Source organism: Pinus tabuliformis, chromosome 7, assembly GCF_031772625.1.
Source record: "Pinus tabuliformis cultivar Carrire ecotype Pingquan chromosome 7, CPIR1, whole genome shotgun sequence".
NCBI lineage: Eukaryota > Viridiplantae > Streptophyta > Pinopsida > Pinales > Pinaceae > Pinus > Pinus tabuliformis.
Window position 1 is genome coordinate 1,766,444,603 of NC_142293.1, and position 21,938 is coordinate 1,766,466,540.

A 21,938-nucleotide genomic window follows, 5' to 3' on the forward strand; every position below is an offset into this window, starting at 1 on the left:
TTTTGGTCAGGAAACTAATGTCTTAATTAAGCTCTTTGGTGAGAAACCTCCACCTAAGCAAGTCCTTGAAATCGCTAAGGACAAGGGGTTAACTTATCAAAGGAGAAATCAAAATGATAATCCAGTTAATTCTCGAAGTCTTAATTTTGGATCAGCTTCTGGAATGAATATTGATTTAGGAGGTTGGTTTAATAACTCTAAAGTTTTGGTCCCTGTCACCGAAATAGTAAAGATCCCCTCCCAAAGGACTAAGTTATTGAATGCTATTAGTAGCACCCAGGTAAATGCTACTCAAGAGGAACCTCCTGAGGCTTTCTATTAGGATGCTCCCATATACTTGCAAAGTATGGATTCTGATAATAAAGAACACTCTTCGTTCTTCATTACTTTGCTTGTGAACAATTATCACTTATATAACTGCATGCTTGACTCTGGTGCTTCCGCTTGTGTGATGACTAAGAGAGTCATGGAACAACTTAACTTAAGGATATCTAGGCCGTACTATAACATATGTGCCATGGATTCGAAGAAAATTGAAGTTCATGGGTTGATTAAGGACTTACAAGTCCATTTGTCTGTCTACCCTGATATTGTGATGGTCATGGACATAGTTGTGGTTGATGTGCCTGATGGTTGGGTTATGTTGTTGTCTAGGAAATGGGCCTCTAATTTAGGAGGAAGCATACAAATGAATTGGTCATATGCTATGATTCCTTCCCCTAATGGTCAAATATACCTTAAGTTAAACAGAGAGCCTGAAAGGAGATTCCATGTGGAAGATCCTAAAAGTCCCCACAATGAAATCATAAGTGAAAAACCAAGCCTAGGGAATCATGCTATCCTATCTAATTCTATCATTCCCTTGGAGGCAAGGTTGAAGAAAAAGTGGGTAAGGACTTACAAGTCCATCTGTCTGTCTACCCTGATAGCATGATGGTCATGGACATAGTTGTGGTTGATGTGCCTAATGCTTGGGGTATGTTGTTGTCTAGGAAATGGGCCTCTGATTTAGGAGGAAGCATACAAATGAATTGGTCATATGCTATGATTCCTTCCCCTAATGGTCAAATATACCTTAAGTTAAACAAAGAACCTGAAAGGAGATTCCGTGTGGAAGATCCTAAAAGTCCCCACAATGAAATCATAAGTGAACAACCAAACCTAGGGAATCATGCTATTCTGTCTAATTCTATAATTCCCTTGGAGGCCAAGGTTGAAGAAAAAGTGGGTAATTTAAAAGATAAGGTTTGGTATATATACTTTCATGGTGCAACATCTAGGCATGGTAAAGGTGCAGGGATTGTCCTAAAATCTTCCCTTGGTCATATTTTCAAATTTGCCTATCGATTAGAATTTGAAGCGACCAACAATGTCGCTGAATATGAAGCCTTTTTGTTGGGTATTGAATTGGAAAAAGCTTTAAAAGTTAAATTGATAAGTATCAAGAGTGATTCAGATTTAGTTATCATGCAAATTAAAAATAAATTCACATTTAAAAATCAGAGATTAAAAAATTATAGAAGGTTGTGTGGGATATCATGGAGTATTTTGATGTCATTAACCTTGAAGCTATCCCAAGGGAGCAAAATAGTTTGGCCAATGAGTTAGTTGTTGCTAGTTCCACCATGCAATTATCTGATAATTTAATTAAAGATAAAATTAAAATAGAAACCTTCTGTCCCAGATAATTCTAAGCATTGGCGGGTCTTTGATGATGAAAGACAAATTATTTGCTTCTTGGACAATTTGGATAAGTTTCAAGGTTTTCTAGTAAATTATAAGGAGGATGGACCTGATATCGATGAAGATATTTTAAATCCTACTCCTCGAAATGTTGTTGCTCTTGAGAAACACTTTGATCGACATGATGTTGTTAAGAAGAAAGAGGAAAATAAAATTGATCCTGGAGAGTTTGTTGAAGTAAACATGAGTTTGTTGAAGTAAACATTGGTACATCTAAAGATCCTAGAATTATTAAAATTGGTAAGGGTACTAATGAAAATGAAATAAAGAAATTAATAAAGTTACTTCACGAGTATAGGGATGTTTTAGCTTTTTCTTACGATGAATTAAAAGGCTATAGGGAAGATGTTATGGAACATACTATTCCCTTAAAGGATGAAAATGCTAAGCCATTTCGTCAAAAACTTAGACAAATAAATCCTAAATTGGCCCCCTTAGTCCAAAAGGAGCTCACAAAGATGTTGGCTGCTGGCATTATTGCTCAAACTAGGCATTCTACATGGTGTTAAAAATTGGTGATCGTTAGGAAAAAGAACGATACAATCAGATTGTGTGTCGATTTCAAAAACCTTTATTTAGCTTGTAAAAAGGTTAATTACCCTTTGCCTAATATGGAGACCATGTTGCAAAGAGTGACAGGATCTGGGATGATGTCATTGTTAGATGGTTTTTCCGAATATAATCAAGTTTGGGTAAAAAGGAGGATCAACATAAAACGACTTTCACCACACCATGGGGAACATTTGAATACATAAGAATGCCTTTCGGTTTAACAAATGTTGGGGCTACTTTCCAAAGGGGCCATAAACTATGCTTTTAAAGGTTTAATTGGAAAAATCATTGAAATATATCAAGATGACCTTATTGTTTTTTCTAAAAATTGTATTGATCATATAAGTCATCTTAGGCAAGTTTTTGACAAATGTAGGGAGTTTGCCATTTCCTTAAATCCTGCTAAATCTATCTTTGGGGTGACTGAAGGGAAGTTACTTGGTCACATAATTTCAAAGGATGGGATCAAGATTGATCCTGAAAGGGTTGAGGCAATTCAAAAGATTCCTCTGCCCCATAATCTAAAATCCCTCCAGTCCTTCCTATGAAAAACAAATTTCCTTAGAATGTTTATTCTGAATTACGTAGAATTCGCAAAGTCTATTCAAAGTTTTTTGAAAAAAGACGCATTATTTATGTGGAAAGAAGACAGTAGAAAGGCTTTTCAAGAAATAAAGAATGCTATAGCCAAAGCTCCTATTTTAATCAGTCCCAATTATTCCAAGGATTTCATGATTTTCTCTTTTGCTTCTGAGGATGACATTGCTGGTGTCTTACTTCAAAAAAATATGGGCAAGAACAACCTATTGCTTTCATGAGTAGGGCGCTTCAGAATTCTGAGTTCAATTACACTACCATGGAAAAGCAAGCTTATGCCTTAGTTAAATCTCTTAAGCATTTCAGGACATATGTGGGATATTCCAAAGTCATAGCTTACGTCCCACATTCTGCTGTCAAAGATATATTAACTCAAACTAATTGCTTAGGAACCCGTGTTAGGTGGGTAATGAAAATTCAAGAATATGATTTAGAAATTAAACCCACCAACTTGGTCAAGGGTCAAGGTTTAGCCGAGATGTTAATTGAAAATAACGAGAAAGCTCTTGGTTTGATTTGTCTTAACGATTCATCTTCACCTAAGCTGCAAAGGTTAGGAGAGCATGAATGGTATAAGGATATTATATATTACCTATTGAATCTTACATGTCCTAGCCATTTAGTTGCTCATAAAAGAAGGGCTCTTAGATTAAAGGCTTCTAAGTATTGCCTCATGAAGGATGGCCTAGGGTGGCGAAATCCAGAGGGCATTATACTTAGATGTGTTGACGAAGTTGAGTCTAAAAAGTTGATTTCCGAGTTTCACTCTGGATTTTGTGGAGGGCATTATGCTACTAGAACTACCGCCCACAAAATCCTTAGAGCTGGATATTACTGGCCTTCAATTTTTACTGATGTGCACAAATTTGTTAGATGTTGCCAATCCTGTCAACTATTCACTGGGAAACAGAAGCTAGCTGCCCTGCCCCTTCAACCTGTGGTTGTTGAGGCTCCTTTTCTACATTGGGACTGGATTTCATAGGGAAATTTCATTAAAATCCTAGCAATGGCTACTCATAGATTTTGACCGCTACTGATTATTTTAAAAAAATTGGTAGAAGCCATTCCAACTAAGAATGCCATTGAAAAGGTTATTATGGACTTTCTTGAAAATCAAATAATTACTAGATTTGGTGTCCCTGCCAAGATCACTACTGACAATGCTAAGGCTTTCAGTTCTATGGAACTTTCATCATTTTGTTTTAATTACGGCATTGTGTTATCTCATTCATCTAACTATTATCCTCAGGGTAATGTCCTAGCTGAATAAAGTAATAAAAATCTTATAATCATATCAAGAAAATAGTGGGAGATAACAAGCAATCTTGGGACAGAAAAATCAAGTATTCTTTGTGGACAGATAGGATAACAAAAAAGAATGTTACTGGCAAAAGTCCCTTTGAATTAGTCTATCGCCTAGATGCAACTTTGCTAGTGCACCTTAAATTGCCAGCCTACCAACTCCTTCAGCACTTTACTGACGATAAAACTGTTGTCCAGAATAGAATGGATCCGCTGTAGAGTTCGATGAAACTCGTAGGAAGGCTTTTGATAATATGTATAAGAATCAATCTAACACCAAGAAAATATCTGACAAAAAATCTCGTCCTAGATCTTTGCAGTTTGGAGATATGGTCTTGTTGTGGGATCGAAAGAATGAAAAACCAGGAAAGCATAACAAATTTGACAGTTTGTCGCTGGGACCATACATCATTCGAGGCATTGTTGGACCCAACTCATTCCATTTGAGCACATTAGAAGGCAAACCATTAGATTTACCCACGAATGGCCAAATGCTCAAATTGTACTTCAGAGAAGACACCTGATGCCACTGGGCATCCTTTGTATTGTATTCCTAACCCTACACCCTTTCATTTCAGAATTTCATTTTCTAGTTATGTTAGATTTATGTTTTTCATGTTATTAGGATAGTTAATAAATGAAGAGCTTATATCTTTCCTGTGCTTAATATTATATGATGATTTTTAAATGGACGCTACTTATGTTATCTTGTGTGTTGCGTGGATGTAGATTCTAGATTCTCACATTCCTCCGGTGCAACAACGTGTCCCCAAGTAGAGCCAGATGTTGACCACTATGTGTCAACGACCCATAGCAGTACATCCTCTTTCTTCGCAAAAAGGGTAGCGCCTAATCGATGTGTCTATGCTGTACAACTATCATCATCACCCTGATCATCATGTTATAAGGTAAACCCATTCTGCATGTATATGATGTAAATAATCTCAGCAAAACCGTGTCATGTATGTAACAACCTAGGTAAACCTACTTTTCTGGTGATGATCTACATTCTGGGAGGTTTTTTGTCTCACTGATGCCTTCTCAGATGGTCAATAGAGTTTTCCTTTAGTCTTACCCCAAAGCTAGAATGGATTTTGTAAAAGTGATTTGGGAATAATCCTAATTATTTGGTTAGGTTATTTTATTACAAATTGCTTGGTCTACTGGATTATATTTGTGTCGCAAAAATGGGTAGTCTGTGAGGGCCTATTACAAATGGGTTTTCCCCCTTATGATGTAAAAAATATGAAAATCATGATGTAAAGTGCCTTGAGGGTTGGAAAAATAATTTATCCTCTCATAGGCTAATTAATTAAATTTTCTGGCCAAAAATTAATTAAAATCCTAACCCAGAAATTTAATTAATTCTAGGTCCTAGGTAAATTTAAATTCTCCAAAGGAAAAATTCGTCGATCTTTAAAAATTAAATTTTAAGAGGCCCAGGGACTAAGGTAAATTAATTATTTTGATAAATTTTAAACCTTTGATCCCTGAGGTTAAGTCAAAGTCAAAATTTTGGGAAAATTAACTCAAAAATTTAATTTGAGTTAATTAAAATGCATTTAATTAAAAAATTCGAATTTCCCCAAATATTTTAAATATTTCGACGAATGAGATTAAAATTTTCATCTTCATCAACAGTTGAGATTGCTTTGACGAGGATCACTCGAACTAGCCGTTGGAGGATTTATCTTTAAATAGGAAGTCATTTTTCAATCGATCTATCCGATCTCTGAGTCGTGTGCTAAGCAAAAAGCTCTTGCGTAATTTTCTCCTGGATAATAAAGAAAGACTTTGGGGTTACATTTCGTTAGTGTTACTCTTCATGGAAATACTATAAGATGTGTTGTTTTCATGCATAAAAAAATTAGCCATTGATGATAGCTTCTGAAGAGTGATTTGAGTACAGGTATCTTGCTCAGTCACTGGGGTTTAAGTGATAATTTAAATTTTGAATGTAATAGCAGGTATCTCTATTTATCTAAATTTTATTATCATTTTCTCGCTCTATTTTAATGGTTGGTTTGAGTTTTGCAGGAAAATCTTGATTTTTAGAAACCTTGGGCGTTAAGGGATGTTTTCAGTTGGACTAGCCAACTTTTGATATGTGTTTTCTGAAGAGCCCAGCCAAATTAGCTCCAATCTTATCATAAGCTTTTATGTGTATATACACGAAGGGTTTTGAGTTAAGCATCTCCCTTAAAATTTAAAATTTAATTTTTGTATAGGAAATTGATAGATCTGGCTGTTGAGAGCTTTAGATTATCAGATCTGGGAGCAGAGTTGGACTCATACTCCTCAGATCTAATGGATCTACCATTCTTGTGCATAGATCTGTATTTTTTTTGGTCTTCTTACTTGGGTTTCTGGGGTTTTATTTATTTTTTTGTATATATGGGTTCTAGGTGTTTTTGTTTTCAGGTACATGTTGCAGATCTGAAAAAGAAGTTTGATTTGAAGCCAAATCTAGGCCCTGGAGGGTAAAATCTGGCCTCAAAATCATTTTTGCAGGGATATTATCCAACTTTTTTGTAGTCCAAGGGTTGAAATTTTTTTAATCTGTAAATTTTTTATAAGGGATTCACTAATAAATCTAAAGCATAAAAAAATTGCATTGATGTAATACTCGTTTCTGGGTTTATTTTGGGTTTTTAAAAGCTACCATTGGGTGCCTGAAACCGCTGTCTAGGTTTTTTCTTCTTGCTGTAAAAAATTGCGAATTTTATTTGTTGCCTGAGGTATTCATTTTATTTTATTTTTATTTTTTTGCCTGCGTTTTTCTTTTGGCTGCATTTTCCTTTTGTTGTGTCATTCCATCCCCCCACGTGATTTCCCTATGTCCTCACTGCCTGTCCACAGTCCTTCCCTCTTTTCTCTGCCAGCCCACTGCCTCTTCGAAAATCCTCCATTCCCCTTGACCCGCGCATCCCTCTCCCCATCTGTGTGCTGCCTCAAATCCGTTATTCCTCCTTTGCTGCCATATCCTTTCTCCATCAAACCCACAAGCCCTCACTGCTAACGTAGCTTTCCCTATGATGCTGTCATCGAACCCTTCACGTTGCCTCTCCACTGCTCCTTCGCGTCCCAACCTGCGTGCTCTTCTCCATCCGCAGCGACGACTCCAGCGAGTTAACCTACAGCGCCTCGCCCTCCTGTTAACCTGCGGTTATCTGCCTTGACCTCCCACATCCAATTCTCCTCCATCGTCACTGCCGCCTTCTAAACCTGCATACACACAACAAACAAACATTTCGTTTTCATTTTTTTTTAATGTTTTTTTTAGCTTCACCATAGGTTTTTCGTTAGGGTTTAGGTTAGTTCGTTTTTTTAATAATCCGATTTCATTTTTGAAACTTCGTTTAAATTCCTTTTAGTTTAGATTTTGATTTTTTTTGTTTTGGTTATTGTTTTTTTTACTTTTTTTTAATTCATTTTGATTTGATTTTACGTTTGTTTTACATTTTTTTTTTATTTTTTTTTTAACTTATGACTTTGATTTTTTTTATTTTCATTTGAAAAACACTCGAAAACCTACAAATTTCTAAAATTTTAGAATTTTAAAATCTAAAAAATTAAAAATAAAAATTGTGACTTTGGGATTGAGAATGAAATAAATTAAAGGGCTATTTGCGTTTTCAATTAAGAAATGTTAATGTGGCCTGTGGCCCATTAAAAATTTAATTTATTAACCCTTTGATTTAGTTTGATTTCTTCATTTACCACATTCAACTAATTGCCTAAGGAATAATTAAAATTCTAATTTAAAGTTCCTTGGTGTCTTTGGTGTTAAATGCAATTTTTGTGATTTCTCTATTGTCAAGAGCGATAAATGTTTTAAAAAATCATATTGATTGTCAAAGAAAGACAAATTTTGCTAGATTATCCTACATGCTAAAGTTTTGGGCATTTTACAATTAATTGTTCATGATCGTCGCTTTGCCACATTTATAAATTTACTCTAGATAACTTGTTTTTTATTTAGTCTATGGTTAATTCAAATTAAAGGCACTTGTCTATAATCAGTTTTATCTTATGGTTGTGTCTTATTTTAATCTATCTATCTCAATCGACCAAGACTTGTTCTAAGTTCATCCAGTTGTTCATTCTTAAAATCTGCTAGAGTCTGTGTTCCACAGACTATCTTCATCCATTCACCTTAGGGACTACCCCCCTTGACTTGTCTAGGAGAATCTAAATGGAGTAAGGATTAGAGTGACAGCCCTTACTCTGAGCATTGTCGCGATGCCTAGAAACTTTGTGTGACAATAGCTCTCTAAGCATCATGGTTTTGTTTGACCCAGCTCCACCTCTATGCTTCTCCTTCAGGTGACAAAAGTCCCCAAAGGATAGTCATTTTAATCTATGGGTCCAATTCATCATACTAATCAATGCCCTCTGAAAACAACCGCAACAGGGCCGCAAATGAATCTAGCTTTGTTGTAGGTCTGTCAATGAATTGTGGCATGGTGGGGTGGCTAGAAGGTCCAATCGTGTGTGGGGTCTCTGGCTAGTTTGTGTGTGCATGAGCCTAGCTTCCCTCACTAGTTCAAGATCCACCATCACCACTATTGTCTTGTATGCCCTGAAGTTGCAACTGCGTACTAGCCAGTTGTGCTAGCATATCCATCATTAGCTTCTATTGTCTGGTTAACTCTGCAATTGTCGACTCTCCTCCCTGTTCCAGCTACTCAGGATTTTCCATGTGCTCTTCATCCCAATCCTCATGCTCTCTAGCATGCTCTAACTTAGTGTCTAAAAAAGGGCCAGGCACTCGACCTCTACCACGCCCTCTTCTACCTCGGCCCCCGCCTCTGTGAAAGACAACACCCACAAAATGAGGTGGCATTACTAGTCCCTGTGCTCACAACTGGCCAAGAACATGCTCTAATACCACTATAATATTCCTACTAGGAAATTAACAGTAAATACAGAGCTATGAACTAGGAACAAAAATTCAAGTTTAAAATCAAGCACCTAAATCAGAACACCAACAAAAATGAACAGAACAGCTGAGCTATTTTATTAAAATTTGAAATCTGGGTACATATGAGTAAGAACAATGGAACTTGGGTGTGCTTATGCAAGCTACGCAAAACCCAGGTGGAAATTCGCTGACCCAAATGCTGGAATGGCTCCCCACAAGAACTGCGGACTACCCAGAAATTTTGCTAACTTGTAATGTCCCTTCCTAAATTATTTTGGAATAGGATTAATTCTACATTTTGGGGCCAATTTTGGAGGAAATGGGGCCCATTTGATTTTTATTAGAACACTTAGGAGTTAGAAGTAATTTATTTTGGTTTTGTTAGTAGCATGTGGGGGGCACCCACACAAGGAAATATGCACTCCCTAAGCCTATGGTTCGAATTGCATGAGAGGGAAAATCAATGGCTTAGTGAGGGACCCACGAAGGAGGGAAAAAGGCTCCACAAAATCTATAAAAGGAAGGTAGCACTCTTCATTTGATCATCTTTGGCATATCGAATTTCTTCTTAGTTGCTTGAGTTTCTTAGCCAGGTCACTTCTTGTTTAGCAAGAGTTTTCCAAGCGGATAACTCACCCTTTCTTCGGGGGACTTCAAGTGCCACCCTAGAGAGGTTCATCCATATTCTCCCGAAAGTGATTTTCAGTGTGGTTTCCAGCATTTGTATTCAGTGCCTCTAGGGGGTGCGTATTTCTAGAGGACAGTGTAGGAGAAACCAAGTTGAGATCTTTGCATTCTTCAAGGGAGCTTTTGTCAAGAGAAATTTCAGGAGAGAAGCTCTGGTGATTTGCTTCCATTTGGGTGAGTTTTTGGGCTAGATGAGAGAGCTATCATTCAGTGGGGTTTTCGCACTTCCTAGGCTAGCGCAGAAGGAAGAGATTGGGCACACATGGGAAGTGGAGACTCAGCCATTGGATTTGTTCCTTATCGAGAGAAATAAGGGAAGAATTAGTGGAGGTGATTGCTACTTTTCCGGAGTATTTGAGAAGGATTTTGTTGTTGTATTGATAGGCAATTTGCTTCAGCAATTTTGGAGGGCGTAGTGCCTTTTGGGGGTCAATTTTGGAAGGTCAAAACCAGGCCAAACCATTTCTGGGTTTTTGTGGGTTTTGCCTGAGGAGTTTAGAAATAATTTTTCAGAATTTTCTGAGCACTGGAGGTGGGGTTTTCAGCCATATCGTTGCAACAGACAGTGCAGACTGCAGAATTGTTGGGCACTACGCAATGCAGTAGTTGGTCAATTGTTTGTAGCTCCAGATTGTCATTGCTTCACCTAGGCTTTGCTCCACTTGCCTTTGAGGCAAGCCCAAGTGCATTCCTTCCATATTTTGTACCCTTGCACCCGTTTATAATAAAATGGTTTCGTTGCCTCAATATTTTTTATTGTTATGGGTGATTTCTAATTGTTTTGAAATTTCTGTGATGAAAAATTGTTATTTGCTTGTATCTCACTATTTTTCCTATTTTCGAACATTACATAGCTGCTACCCAAATGGAACTAGAACTCTACTCTAAATAATGCCCAGAAAATTCTGCAAAATTAGCCTCGAGTTCCTCACACCAAAGTTCCAAACCCACAAAAACCCAAAAAGTGTTTAGGCTAATTTTGGGACCTAGAAAGCCCTCCAAGAAGTGCAAATTGCCTTTATGGTTGTGGTACAAACTGTTGGAGAGAAATTTGCTACCAAGACCCCATATCAACTCCCCGGAGGTTTCTCCAAGCTCCATTGAAAATTGTTCTCCAAAATTACAGCCTTTTCCAACCCTTGCTCCCACAAATCACCCTCTTCTCAACCCCTGCATAGACTTGCCCAGAAACCCCTGCGCACTACCAGAAAAAGGGAAATTCGGCCCACAATATCACTACCTTTTAGCCTTGCAAATTCACCATAAAATTAATGGCGCAAAATAGGGAACCCTCTTGAAAATTATCCAGTGCTCCAACCCACTGTAGTTGGTACATAAATGAACAACTCGAACTACCTGTGCGCCTAAGAAATGCGCAGAAGTGGGAAATCTCATGCAAATGAAGCTCTGTAAGAGCCCTGAAATGGACTCCCAAAATTCCTCACTAGGGAGACATTGGAAGTTCTCCAAAATGAGGGTTGAATTTCGCCTAAAACTCTTATGCTAAACAACACTCCAGTAGCAGAAGTGTCCTCAGACACATAATTTTATTAATCAGAAAAAAATAATTACATAATTGATTTGCAAGAGCTTACACCCGAACAACAAAACACTCTTGCAATGAGCTATTTATAAGCTCCATGTCCTAACTACCTCTAATTATGGATCACTTATTAAATAACAAGTGTCCATTTACATTAAATGCTATTCAAACCAACTAGCTAACTAATCTCCTAAAATAGAGCCTAAGATACGACACATTTGGAGAGTCATATCTAGTTACAACAATATGCTAATTCTAAAAGTCTCCATTAAATAATTAAACATTCTAGAATAATAATTATTAATTTAATATCTTAAATTAATAATTATGTTATTCTAATTTTATAACCTATGATAAAAAAGTATTTTTGGATCATCTAACATTCCCCCCTATGATCCAAAGATACATTACAACAGATACCAAGTTCATCCCTGAACTTAGTAAATTTTATTCTGCCAAGCGGTTTGGTGAAAATGTCGGAGATCTGATCTTCGGAAGGACAATAAACTGGTTTGAGGACATCTTTGGCAATGAGCGACCTGATATGATGATACTTGGTGTCCACATGCTTTGTCTTTGAATGAAAAACTGGGTTCTTGGCAAGTTTGATGGCTGACTGGCTGTCAATGAACAATGATGTAGCTTCTGCCTGAGAAATGCCCAAGTCCTGCAAAATTCGGCGCAACCAAACAATTTCACATGCTGCTTCCCATGCTGAAATGTACTCTGCTTCTGCTGAAGAAGTGGCCACTGTAGCTTGTTTCTTACAACTCCAAGATACCGCTGCTGACCCCATATTCATTAAATACCCTGATGTTGATGCTCGATCATCAATACTCCCAACAAAGTCGGCATCAGAATATCCACCAAGTACAAAATTTTTAGTCTTTGTGTAAAGAAGACCAAAATCTTTTGTTCCTTGGATATATCGAAGAACTCTTTTGGCTGCATTCCAGTGGCTGTCTCGTGGTTCCTGCATAAAACGTGAAAGAATACTGACTGCATAAGATAGATCAGGACGAGTATTTGTCAAATAAATCAAGCTGCCAATCAACTGCCTGTAAGTTGTACTGTCCACCTTTTCCCCCCCTTCAAATTTTGAAAGTTTCAAGTTTTGCTCCATGGGGGTGAGAACGGGCTTGCAATCTTGCATGCCAAATCGCTGAAGAACCTCTGCTGCATACTTACTCTGTGAAATGAAAATATGATGTGGACGTTGGAAGACTTCAACTCCAAGATAGTAGTGAAGTAATCCCAAATCTGTCATCTTAAAACCTGCTTGTAACTCCTTTTTTACCTGTGCAATATGATCATCATGATTGCCAGTGATGATCAAATCATCTACATACATAACAAGAATTACCAAATATTTTCCCTGTTGTCGCACATACAAAGTATCATCAGATTCACTGCGATCAAAACCAACTTTCTTAAGGTAATCATCCATCTTTGCATACCAAGCTCGGGGAGCTTGTTTTAACCCATATAAAGCCTTGATCAATTTGTAGACTTTATGTTCTTGTCCTTCAACTTCAAAACCTGGTGGTTGGGTCATATACACGTCCTCCTGTAAATCCCCATTGAGAAAAGCACTTTTCACATCCATTTGATGAAGTTTCCATCCTTTTTGAGCGGCCAATGCAAGTGTTAATCGGATGGTGTTCCATTTAGCTGTTGGAGCAAAGGTTTCTTCATAATCAATGCCTTCCTGCTGCGCAAAACCTTTGGCGACAAGTCGTGCTTTATACTTGTCAAGTTCACCCTTCTGGTTATACTTAATTCTGAAACCCATTTGCATCCGATGGGTTTAACATTTGCTGGACATTCAACAAGTTTCCAAGTGTTGTTATCAATTACTGCTTTATATTCGTCAACCATAGCCTGTTGCCATTCTTTATGTTTTACTGCCTCTTTGTATGTGGAAGGTTCAGTAAAATCATTTGCTATCAAGGCAAAATTGCCTTCACTTCTATGTGTCCTTCTGGTGCCAGTTTTATTCTGTTCATCAGGCTTGACATCTTTCAAAAGTTGAACTGCCCATTTCAGAAGTTGGTGCTCACTTGTTTGTGCTTTGTAAAGTCCCCATCATTGTAAAGAGGATTAATATAAACTGATGTACGTCGTTCAGGTGAAGAATGTGGAGAATCACTGTCAGAAGAACTGCTGCTGGTTGGAGATGCGGATGAACTGCTTGAAGACCCTGTTGCTGGTGTGGATGTAGATGACTCATCTTCAGAGGAAGGAAAATCAAGTTCATACCAATTTGGTGAAGTTGGTTGACTTTGCTTTTTATCATTTCTTTTACTTCCCTTAGATTCTAACTTGTGAAGAAGATTTTCAATTTCTTCAGCACTCTTACTCTCTGTTTCATCAAAAATGACATCCCTGCTCACAATAAATTTTCCGTTGGTCAAAAGACGATACCCTTTCTTCTCATCAGAATAGCCAATCATTGTGCATTTTAAACTTCTTGAGTCAAGCTTAGTTCGTTTTTCTTTCGGAACTAAGGCATAACACACTGACCCAAAAACTCTAAGATGTTTAACTCGAGGTTTGAAACCAAACCAAGCTTCATAAGGTGTGATTCCATCTAAAGAAGCAGTTGGAGATCTGTTTCTTAAGTAGACAGCTGTATGAATTGCTTCCGCCCAATATGTTGGACTTAACCTCTTAAAGGTTAACATGGATCTCGCCATTCCTAACAAAGTGCGATTCATTCTTTCGACTACTCCATTTTGCTGTGGAGTGTAAACATTAGTGAGATGTCGTCTTATGCCATTTTCACTGCAATAAGTTTTGAATTCATTTGAAGTGAATTCTCCCCCATTATCCGTCCTGAGAGTACCTATCTTTTCTTTGACTTCATTTTCAACAAGTTGGCGAAAAATTTTAAACTTATCAAATGTTTCTGACTTGTTTTTCAAGAAGTAAACCCAAGTCATTCTGCTGAAATCATCAATGAATAGTAAGAAATACTTGCAACCACCAAATGAGGTTTGTAGTGGACCACAAACATCACTGTGAATTAGTTGTAGCCGCCTGTTTTCACGCCATGAACTTGTTGGAAAACTTTCTCGATTTTGTTTACCATAAATGCAAGCTTCACATTTTGCATTTTCCCTTTTGAATGTGGGAAGTCCTTTAACCATTCCTTGTTTCTGCAATTGAGAAAGACTCTCAAAATTCAAATGTCCATATCTAACATGCCATAGTCTGATAGGTGAAATACCTGTAGTCACTGCCCCTGCAAAATCAGAATGCCTTGGAATAACTATCCCTTTCATCCGTAACAGTTTTCCATCTTCATAACCTGTCATAACTGTTTTCAAGTTCTGTTTCACTGAATTAATCTTCACTAAACCATCTTCCATTATCACTTGATGTCCTGCTTGTCGAATCGTGACTAAAGAGAGCAAATTTTTCTTGAAACTGGGTACATACCATACATTGGAAATCAATTTTTCTCCAATGTCAGGGAGAAAAACTTTTACTACTCCTTTTCCATAAGGAGTATGTTTTGTATCATCAGCCAGAAAAATTGAATTAAGTTGGCATTCTTGAAAATTCCAGAAAAAATCACGTCGACAAGTCATGTGCTGAGTTGCCCCGGAATCCAAGATCCAGGCATCTTCATAGTCACTTCTAAGATGAGATGAAATTTGTGATGCTGGTGAGGAAGTAAAAACATATTCTGAGCTATATTCATCTTGATCATTTGCAAATTGTGCTGAATGCTGCTGAAACTTGGGAATTTTATTAAGTGAAGTTCGACAATCTTCAGCATAGTGGCCAACTTTGTTACATCTTCGACATACAATTTGACTTAAGTCTCTTCCTCGTCCTGAAGATTGTCCTCTGCCTCTGCTTTGACCTCTATTTGGAGATTGTCCTCTACCTTGACTATTATATCCTTGTGCTTGAAAATTGCCTCTTCCTTGGTTGTTTCCTCTACCTTGAAAATTATTTCTTCCTCCTCTGTTAAAATTGTTGCCTCTACTTTGGCTTCTGCCTCGATTTGCTTGATTTTGATTCCATCGGCCTCTTCCTCGAGAACTATCTGTTGAAGACTTACTTGTGCTGGCTTCTGTGAGAAAAACATCTTCACCAACTTTCTTCTTCTTCCCAAAAGTTTTATCATGCTGACTTAACATTTCACAAAGTTCATCAAACTTTAGTTTTTCTAATTTCCCAGTTACTTGTAAAGTCTCTAAAAAATGCGTATAAGAAGAAGGAAGCCCAGCAATTACAATTGTGACCATAAAGCTATCATCAATTGCGGGAAAACCAGCATTAATAATCTCTTGCTTGATATTCTTAAGTCTTGAGAGATATTCAAGAACATCACCACCTTCAGTTAATTTTTGTTGCAACAATTTTAATTGTAGATCAACCTTCTTTGATTCAGGCTGAGTATCAAAGAGGTCCTTAAAAGTTTTCAAGGCAGTCCATGCATCTGTGGCATTCTCTATATGTACATACATTTCATCATTTACAGACGATTTAATAAGAGCTAAGGCTTTAGCATTCTTGATTTCCCATTTTGCCAGTGCATCTGCATTTGTGGGTTTATTCGGCTTTACATCTCCATCACATATTCCTTGCCATAATTCATTGTAAATGAGTGTGCTTTCAATAAGACGATGCCACGTTTTATAAGATTTGGTGCCTTCAAGTTTGTCAGAATCAGAAAATAAGTTAATTAACTTAGACATTTTTAGCGATGAAGAGACGCACCAAGAAGCAGAACAGAAAGGACAAGATAGTCGACACAACACACCACGCAAAAAAAAAAAAACACGATCTATCGGGGCTTGGCCTTGACCCTCGAATAGTCGTCAAAACAGGAGAATATTGACTGAGCTTTGCACTTGGCTCTAGTCAATTCCTCAAATTTTTACAGGGCAACTTTCAAAATTTGACTTTTTACAATGGTGCTTTTGCACAATCTCATAAAAAATTTACCCCCCCCTCAAAGTAAAAAATTACTTTGAGTTACATTTATCTCCGTAAAAAAAATTCTCCTTATTGCTCCAAAAAATTACAATCACCTTATTGCTCCATTACAATAAATACCCAAAATTACAAATCCCCTTATTACTCCTCAAACAATAAAAAAACAAACTCCATATCTCTCCAAAATACAATATGCCCAAAATTACAAACCATTAGATCGCTCCAAACTTATCACTCCATTACATAAGGAATTAGAAATACTCCTTATATCTCTTTAAAATTTCATAAAGACTTTATAAACACTCTTTAAAAAAGTCTTTACATACGTTCCATTAACCATTGACCATGTCCAGCAAAGTCAATGAGCAGCTTGCTTTGAATACAATGACTGCAGATTACGGTTTTTCAGATGTTCAACGTGCAAATAGAAGTCTTCCTTTGATTTGTTCTGCTCAACCATCGAAACTCACTGAAGGCTCTACATACGATAGAATACAAATACAATAATTTTGAAGGTCACACGCATAGTTCGCCGTTTTTGAGTGGAAGAGAAGTTAGACCCGCTGCGGGAGAGACACTTCTTCTTTTTTTAAATCGAAACCCCTGGTTGTGTATTTATTGAAGATCCCCGGTAGGAGTTCCCACAGTAAAAAGAATATTAAAACTAGAACCGTCCACATGATCGTTGCATCATCATTCAATCACAAATGCAACACAAATTTAATGATGTCTCTACATCAATCTGAATCTATCCGGATCTTGAACACTACGCAGACAAATGTAATTGTTAATGAAATTCTTATATAGAAAAAAAGACGAAATTTATTGCAAACCTCATGAACTTTGTGGAAATAGTTCAAATTAGCATGATGATTTGATGTCTGAGATTCAACGACCGAGAATCCTTCTATGCGGTCAAGGCTCTTTGGACAAGAGTTCCTTCCATGCGGCCAGTCGCAATCAATGTCTAAAAAGTGGGTAAGTAGACCTTCCAGATGTCACCAGTCGTAGATCTTCCGATGAAGGACATAGCTCAAAAAAAAAACTCCCCTTAACTTTGCCGGCAAACAAGAAAATCCCAACAGAAACGCCAACAGGTCACACAGTCTTAGGAAGCTGCAGTCGCAGCTCTTCGGGCAACGAATCCAGTAACTGCAACAGGTCACACAGTCTTAGGAAGCTGCAGTCGCAGCTCTTCGGGCAACGAATCCAGTAAACGCCAACAGGTCACACAGTCTTAGGAAGCTACAGTCGCAGCTCTTTGGGCAACGAATCCAGTAAACGAAACACCAACATGAATCTCACGAGTTTATTGATCTTACACGCAAATGTCTCCACGATCATTGCACAATGGAAGTAAAGGAAATCCAATAATAATACACAGCGTGGTTTGCAAATTAAAAATCTGAAATCAATAAGGATTTTTTTTTTGTTGAACACAAAACTGTATAATTTCATACCAATTGCTGAGCACTTCAACGGAGTTGAGTTTTTTTTTTTTTTAGGATTTGATAGAGCTGGAATCTTCTCCTCAAATCAACTGCTGGAATCTTCTTCTCAAATCAACTGCAGCATTACCATAGCTCTGATACCACAATAATGGCAGAAGTGTCCTCAGACACATAATTTTATTAATCAGAAAAAAATAATTACATAATTGATTTGCAAGAGCTTACACCTGAACAACAAAACACTCTTGCAATGAGCTATTTATAAGCTCCATGTCCTAACTACCTCTAATTATGGATCACTTATTAAATAACAAGTGTCCATTTACATTAAATGCTATTCAAACCAACTAGCTAACTAATCTCCTAAAATAGAGCCTAAGATACGACACATTTGGAGAGTCATATCTAGTTACAACAATATGCTAATTCTAAAAGTCTCCATTAAATAATTAAACATTCTAGAATAATAATTATTAATTTAATATCTTAAATTAATAATTATGTTATTCTAATTTTATTCTAATTTTATAACCTATGATAAAAAAGTATTTTTGAATCATCTAACAACCCCTACGCTAAACAGCTCCAAGAAAGGTCAAATTTGTGTAAGAGTGATAGTCAAAACATGCCTCCAAAATGCTTTCTCTTTGCCTCAAGTACTCTAGACCATGTGTATGTGAAAATTCCTAGATTTGAAGGAACCCCTACTGCAGCAAATCTGAATCTACTTCACCTACTTGATTTTTAAATTACATTCATCAAGTTATTCTTTTGAATACTAAAGCAAATTACTTCTGCAGCCTACACTAATTAAATATTTGATCTCATGAAACAGAAAACAGAGCAAAGAACAAGATACATAGGACACACTTATTTTTGGACACAATAGTCCCCAGAAAAACCCAATGCGGGAAAACCGGTGCAGCAGTTCTAAGGATTTATTATTATGCAGGAGAAAAATATGAATACAAATCTAAGATGCTCATCTAGCAATCCTTTACAAAGAAAAATATTGGCAGAAAATCTAAGTGATTTTTACCTCACTTCACCTGGCAGAATTTCGGCTGATCCAACACAAGACTGGCTAAACCCCGGTTATTTCTGCGCAAGCCCCCAATAGGCTCTACGCCAGCTCTCCCAACTGTTCCGACAGTTCCCGACAATTCCAGCTGTTCCGTTAGTTCTAGATTCTGGGTGACAGACAGCTTTCTGGCTCTACGCAGACCTTTCTGACTCTGTGCCAGGACTGTGTGGGCCCAGACTAACCCAGCGTCAGCCTTTCCTAGTTACTACGCTGCCTTTCTGCAAGCTCTCTCCGCCTCTCTATAAGTATTCTCTGGAAAGTCCTCCCGGATTCTCACTACCCCTCTACCGCTGAATGATCACTCAGTTTGAATTTCTAGGCTTCCTAACCCCAGAAATCGAACTCTAGATCAATTCTCTCTCTCTCTCTATGTTTCCAAATGAACCCCAAGCCTCCATTTTATATTTTTCTTGTTGAGTCTTCAACAGCCGATTTTAAGTCTCTAATCAACGGGTAAGATTAAAACATGACTTGATCCGCTTTCTAGATCATTCTCACCCATATTTTGATTAATACCCATTAATATTTTAATTTCCCTAAGTTTAGACTTAAGAACTCCATTAAAAAATATTAATTATTTTAATAAAATACAATCAGGGTAGAATTTCACCAAACAGTTTCTGGGTTCTTTAGAACTCATGTGCCTTAGCCTCTCCACCAATTTTCAAGGCTAGAGCACTTCCGATGCTACCAAAAACTAACAGTGTACCCCCTTGGTGGTCCCCATAATCCACTAATTTGTTGCCTTTTTCCTTGTGGGTTGAATTGCCTCCCTTGGGTGGCCCCCACCTTCCACTAAGAAATCAATTTTCCTTTTTCTCCTAAGTTCAAAAATATCCAAATGTACCTCCAACACTAAAATTGCAAAAATTGCCATACTTGGAAAAATTTAAGCAATTGGGGATATCACAATTTATGTGCCCTAGAACTTGAAGTTGTTATCCCATTATTGTGATGCAGCAAAGAATAACAAAACATGTGTAACTTGGAACAACAACACAAAGGAGGCTAATTTGAAGAATAAAGCCATACTTTTAGAAAACTTGGAAGCTGAACATTTGGGTGATCATGATGAAGATCATATTCATGGAGCAAACATGCAACTCCCATCCACTAACATGTTTCCAAACGTAGGAGTTTTACCTTTATCTTAACAATATCCAACATTATATGGGACCATGTAGTTGTTGGTCATGTTCCATGAATAGTTCCCCCTACTCTTGCTCCACTTATCATAGACCATGGGAAAAGAAATTAAAAGTTTCTCGTGGCAAGAGGAAAGCTTAGTAGATACTAGATATCTTTTTCTTTTTCTTATTTAATAGTAGTCTTGAGGACATGGTATTTTGCTTTTATTATGGCTTATTTTGTAAACATTATATGACAGTTTAGGTTTAAACTTTGAACCTACCTTTGAACTATTGATTGAATCTTACAACTCTTTGGTAATGAATATGATGCTCTATTTCATTTCGTGGTTGATGTTATTTGTTACAATTTGTTGATGACAAATTTTATATGTTGAAACTTGAAGGTTGATGTTGTGGTTGATGATTGATCATTTGATGACAATGTTACAAACTATAAGTACAAGATTATTGACATTATATGTGTACTAAATGGTTGATGCTTTAATGAACATCATCAATCTAATACTTAAATCTATGCATTCATGTTTTCTGCAGTTGATTTGAAATTCTGCATTTATATATATATATGCATCAAAACATATTAAAATATGTATTATATAAACAGCTGCTATTCACTCCCCGAAGCTTTGTGAAAATTGTGCTTCCCATTCCTGCTCCCCCCTCCCAACAGTTTTGACATGGACAAAGGTGTGTAATTAGAAATCATGCCTCCAAATATGTGAACCTGTTGAAAAATGTAACTAGGTTCGGTCTTCATAATTATCATTGTACTTGTATCATTATGTATTTCATGAATAAGCAAAAGAAGAAAAAGAATTTATTATTATTATTATTTCATTAGTCAAGCATGTTCTTCATGCTTCTAGGGTTTATTGAGTCAAAAGAATATTTTTCATGAGTCAATTTATTGTACTTATGTCAAGTCCCATTTAGACTTTCGGAAGAAAAATGAAAAAGAATTTTATTTGAGTCAAGAGTCAATTTTGTCCCCACAAGACCAAGTCAGCCATGCTTGGACAAGGCGGCCTTGGAAGGGACCTATTTGACCTCCAAGATGTGTGTATATAGAGAGCAGTTCGACCTCATTTGATCAAACATTGGCAGCTTTGATTTTTGTGCAAGCAAGAGCAAGAAGACAAGCGAAAATCAAAGGAGAAAAAGTCAAAGGAGACAGAGAGAAGGTCTAGAAAAAAGAAAATCAAACTTTTGTCTATCTTTGTTCACACGTGTGAACTACTAGGGTAACTCTATGAATTACAAGGCTGAGATTTTGTTTCTACGAAGGTGTTGGGACAACTCTGCGAAGGTGCTAGGGCAACTCTGCGAAGTTGCAGGTCTGGAATTCTGATCTAAAAAGCTTTGACCTTCGTTGACTTGATTGGACTTGACATGGTTGAGGAAGGCTTGAAGGAGGGATGACTTGGGTCTTGTGGGAGTCTTGGTCTTGGTTTTTGGGTCTTGGATTTCTCACTTTGATCTGATTCTATAAGAAGAGAAGTTGATTGGGTTTTCCCCCTTATGGGGTATTGCACTAGCTTGGACCCTATATCTTGTGTTCATTGTCTTTTGTGATCTTCATGGTTTATATTTTGATAATTGTTTGATGAAGAGAACATTATAAAAGTGGTAAGAAGCCAACATATATTCACAAGCAATTATCAAGTAAGAGAAATCAACCCTAATTTGCTGCCCTAGTGATTTCTCAACAGAACCTTGCCTCTGAATATATGATATGCCTCAAAGGTACCACTCAAAGAAAGATCATGCATCAAAATATGTAGCCAAATTCCCCAAATGTGAAATACTGCCCCATGTGAAATTGTGCCTGCATGTGAACTCAACAACAAAACACACCTCAAGATACATGAACATCCCTTAACATATGAAAGAAACCATAAATATATAGATCTCCATCCCTCTCATGCTTGATGAACAAGATGATGTTTAGAAT

General features: G+C 37.1%; 1 protein-coding gene across 1 annotated transcript in view; it reads right to left on the reverse strand.

The window, feature by feature from the left end:
* The window catches only part of GATA26 (GATA transcription factor 26), a 243,333-nt gene that overhangs the window by 117,492 nt on the left and 103,903 nt on the right, over positions 1–21,938 (reverse strand). The gene's annotated exons all lie outside the window — the stretch shown is intronic.